Here is a 5,265-nt window from a genome sequence, read left to right on the forward strand (position 1 = left end):
CCCTAAGCCTAATTTGAAACCCTAGTTTGAAACCCTAACCCTAATTTGAATCCCTAGTTTGAAATCCTAACCCTAATGTAAAACCCTAGTTTGAAACCCTAACCCTAATTAGAAACCCTAGTTTGAAACCCTAACCCTAATGTAAAACCCTAGTTTGTAACCCTAACCCTAATGTAAAATGACTGTTTTGAAACCCTAACCCTAATGTAAAACCCTTGTTTGAAACCCTAACCCTAATGTAAAACCCTAGTTTGAAAACCTAACCCTAATGTAAAACCCTAGTGTGAAACCCTAACCCTAATTTTTAACCCCTGTTTTTAAACCCTAACCCTAATATAAAAACCCTAGTTTGAAACCCTAAACCTAATGTAAAACCCTAGTTTGAAACCCTAACCCTAATGTAAAACCCTAGTTTGAAACCCTAACCCTAATGTAAAACCCTAGTTTGTAACCCTAACCCTAATGTAAAATGACTGTTTTGAAACCCTAACCCTAATGTAAAACCCTTGTTTGAAACCCTAACACTAATGTAAAACCCTAGTTTGAAACCCTAAGCCTAATTTGAAACCCGAGTTTGAAACCCTAACCCTAATGTAAAACCCTAGTTTTAAACCCTAACCCTAATGTAAAACCCTAGTTTGTAACCCTAACCCTAATGTAAAATGACTGTTTTGAAACCCTAACCCCAATGTAAAACCCTTGTTTGAAACTCTAACCCTAATGTAAAACCCTAGTTTGAAACCCTAATCCTAATTTTAAACCCTAGTTTGTAACCCTAACCCTAATGTAAAACCCTAGTTTGTAACCCTAACCCTAATGTAAAACCCTAGTTTGTAACCCTAACTCTAATGTAAAACCCTAGTTTGAAACCCTAACCCTAATGTAAAACCCTAGTTTGAAACCCTAACCCTAATGTAAAACCCTTGTTTGAAACCCTAACCCTAATGTAAAACCCTTGTTTAAAGCCCTAACCCTAAAACAAAACCCTAGATTGAAACCCTAAGCCTAATTTGAAACCCTAGTTTGAAACCCTAACCCTAATGTAAAACCCTAGTTTGAAACCCTAATCCTAATGTTAAACCCTAGTTTGTAACCGTAACCCTAATGTAAAACCCTAGTTTGAAACCCTAACCCTAATGTTAAACCCTAGTTTGAAAACCTAACCCTAATGTAAAACCCTAGTTTGAAGCATTAACCCTAATGTAAAACCCTAGTTTGAAACCCTAACCCAAATGTTAAACCCTAGTTTGAAACCCTAACCCTAAATTGAAACCCTAGTTTGAAACCCTAACCCTAATGTAAAACCCTAGTTTGAAGCACTAACCCTAATGTAAAACACTAGTTTGAAACGCTAACCCTAATGTAAAACCCTAGTTTGAAACCCCAAATCTAATTTGAAACCATAGTTTAAAACCCTAAACCTAATGTAAAACCCTAGTTTGAAACTCTAACCCTAATTTGAAACCCTAGTTTGAAACCCTAACCCTAATGTAAAACCCTAGTTTGTAACCCTAACCCTAATGTAAAACCATAGTTTGAAACCCTAACCCTAATGTAAAACCCTAGTTTGAAGCAATAACCCAAAATTATAACCCTAGTTTGAAACTCTTACCCTAATGTAAAACCCTAGTTTGAAACCGTAACCCTAATTTGAAACCCTAGTTTGAAACACTTACCCTAATGTAAAACCCTAGTTTGAAACCGTAACCCTAATTTGAAACCCTAGTTTGAAACCCTAACCCTAATGTAAAACACTAGTTTGAAACCCTAACCCTAATTTGAAACCCTAGTTTGAAACCCTAAGCCTAATGCAAAACCCTAGTTTGAAACCCTAACCCTAATGTAAAACCATAGTTTGTAACCCTAACCCTAATGTAAAACCCTAGTTTGAAACCGTAACCCTAATTTGAGACCCTAGTTTGAAACCCTAACCCTAATGTAAAACACTAGTTTGAAACCGTAACGCTAATTTGAAACCCTAGTTTGAAACACTAACCCTAATGTAAAACCCTAGTTTGAAACCGTAACCCTAATTTGAAACCCTAGTTTGAAACCCTAACCCTAATGTAAAACACTAGTTTGAAACCCTAACCCTAATTTGAAACCCTAGTTTGAAACCCTAACCCTAATGTAATACCCTAGTTTGAAACCCTAACCCTAATGTTAAACCCTAGTTTGAAACCCTAACCCTAACGTAAAATCCTAGTTTGAAACCCTAACCCTAATGTAAAACCCTAGTTTGAATCCCTAACCCTAATGTAAAACCCTAGTTTGAAACCGTAACCCTAATTTGAAACCCTAGTTTGAAACCCTAACCCTAATGTAAAACACTAGTTTGAAACCCTAACCCTAATTTGAAATCCTAGTTTGAAACCCTAACCCTAATGCAAAACCCTAGTTTGAAACCCTAACCCTAATGTAAAACCCTAGTTTGAAACCCTAACCCTAATGTTAAACCCTAGTTTGAAACCCTAACCCTAATTTGAAACTGTAGTTTGAAAACCTAACCCTAATATAAAACCCTAGTTTGAAACCCTAACGTTAAACCCTAGTTTGAATCCCTAACCCTAATGCAAAACCCTAGTTTGAAACCCTAACCCTAATGTTAAACCCTAGTTTGAAAACCTAACCCTAATGTAAAACCCTAGTTTGAAGCATTAACCCTAATGTAAAACCCTAGTTTGAAACCCTAACCCAAATGTTAAACCCTAGTTTGAAACCCTAACCCTAAATTGAAACCCTAGTTTGAAACCCTAACCCTAATGTAAAACCCTAGTTTGAAACCCTAACCCTAATGTAAAACCCTAGTTTGTAACCCTAACCCTAATGTAAAACCCTAGTTTGAAACCCTAACACTAATGTAAAACCCTAGTTTGAAACCCTAACCCTAATGTAAAACCCTAGTTTGAAGCACTAACCCTAATGTAAAACACTAGTTTGAAACGCTAACCCTAATGTAAAACCCTAGTTTGAAACCCCAAATCAAATTTGAAACCATAGTTTAAAACCCTAAACCTAATGTAAAACCCTAGTTTGAAAATCTAACCCTAATTTGAAACCCTAGTTTGAAACCCTAACCCTAATGTAAAACCCTAGTTTGTAACCCTAACCCTAATGTAAAACCATAGTTTGAAACCCTAACCCTAATGTAAAACCCTAGTTTGAAACCCTAACCCTAATGTAAAACCCTAGTTTGAAGCAATAACCCAAAATTATAACCCTAGTTTGAAACTCTTACCCTAATGTAAAACCCTAGTTTGAAACCGTAACCCTAATTTGAAACCCTAGTTTGAAACACTTACCCTAATGTAAAACCCTAGTTTGAAACCGTAACCCTAATTTGAAACCCTAGTTTGAAACCCTAACCCTAATGTAAAACACTAGTTTGAAACCCTAACCCTAATTTGAAACCCTAGTTTGAAACCCTAAGCCTAATGCAAAACCCTAGTTTGAAACCCTAACCCTAATGTAAAACCATAGTTTGTAACCCTAACCCTAATGTAAAACCCTAGTTTGAAACCGTAACCCTAATTTGAGACCCTAGTTTGAAACCCTAACCCTAATGTAAAACACTAGTTTGAAACCGTAACGCTAATTTGAAACCCTAGTTTGAAACACTAACCCTAATGTAAAACCCTAGTTTGAAACCGTAACCCTAATTTGAAACCCTAGTTTGAAACCCTAACCCTAATGTAAAACACTAGTTTGAAACCCTAACCCTAATTTGAAACCCTAGTTTGAAACCCTAACCCTAATGTAATACCCTAGTTTGAAACCCTAACCCTAATGTTAAACCCTAGTTTGAAACCCTAACCCTAACGTAAAATCCTAGTTTGAAACCCTAACCCTAATGTAAAACCCTAGTTTGAATCCCTAACCCTAATGTAAAACCCTAGTTTGAAACCGTAACCCTAATTTGAAACCCTAGTTTGAAACCCTAACCCTAATGTAAAACACTAGTTTGAAACCCTAACCCTAATTTGAAATCCTAGTTTGAAACCCTAACCCTAATGCAAAACCCTAGTTTGAAACCCTAACCCTAATGTAAAACCCTAGTTTGAAACCCTAACCCTAATGTTAAACCCTAGTTTGAAACCCTAACCCTAATTTGAAACTGTAGTTTGAAAACCTAACCCTAATATAAAACCCTAGTTTGAAACCCTAACGTAAAACCCTAGTTTGAATCCCTAACCCTAATGCAAAACCCTAGTTTGAAACCCTAACCCTAATGTAAAACCCTAGTTTGAAACACTAACCCTAATGTAAAACACTAGTTTGAAACAGTAACGCTAATTTGAAACCCTAGTTTGAAACACTTACCCTAATGTAAAACCCTAGTTTGAAACCGTAACCCTAATTTGAAACCCTAGTTTGAAACCCTAACCCTAATGTAAAACACTAATTTGAAACCCTAACCCTAATTTGAAACCCTAGTTTGAAACCCTAACCCTAATGCAAAACCCTAGTTTGAAACCCTAACCCTAATGTAAAACCCTAGTTTGTAACCCTAACCCTAATGTAAAACCCTAGTTTGAAACCTTAACCCTAATGTAAAACCCTAGTTTGTAACCCTAACCCTAATGTAAAACCCTAGTTTGAAACCCTAACCCTAATGTTAAACCCTAGTTTGTAACCCTAACCCTAATGTAAAACCCTAGTTTGAAACCCTAACCCTAATGTAAAACCCTAGTTTGTAACCCTAACCCTAATTTGAAAACCGAGTTTGAACCCCTAACCCTAACGTAAAACCCTAGTTTGAATCCCTAACCCTAATGTAAAACCCTAGTTTGAAACCATAACCCTAATTTGAAACCCTAGTTTGAAACCCTAACCCTAATGTAAAACACTAGTTTTAAACCCTAACCCTAATTTGAAACCCTAGTTCGAAATCCTAACCCTAATGCAAAACCCTAGTTTGAAACCCTAACCCTAATGTAAAACCCTAGTTTGAAACCCTAACCCTAGTCTTAAACCCTAGTTTGAAACCCTAACCCTAATTTGAAACTGTAATTTGAAAACCTAACCCTAATATAAAACCCTAGTTTGAAACCCTAACCCTAAAGTAAAACCCTATTTTTAAACCGTAACCCTAATTTGAAACCCTAGTTTGAAACCCTAACCCTAATGTAAAACACTAGTTTGAAACCCTAACCCTAATGTAAAACCCTAGTTTGTAACCTTAACCCTAATGTAAAACCCTAGTTTGAAACCCTAACCCTAATGCAAAACCCTAGTTTGAAACCCTAACCCTAATGTAAAACCCTA

This window comes from Vanacampus margaritifer, unplaced genomic scaffold, assembly GCF_051991255.1.
Source record: "Vanacampus margaritifer isolate UIUO_Vmar unplaced genomic scaffold, RoL_Vmar_1.0 HiC_scaffold_25, whole genome shotgun sequence".
Taxonomy (NCBI): domain Eukaryota; kingdom Metazoa; phylum Chordata; class Actinopteri; order Syngnathiformes; family Syngnathidae; genus Vanacampus; species Vanacampus margaritifer.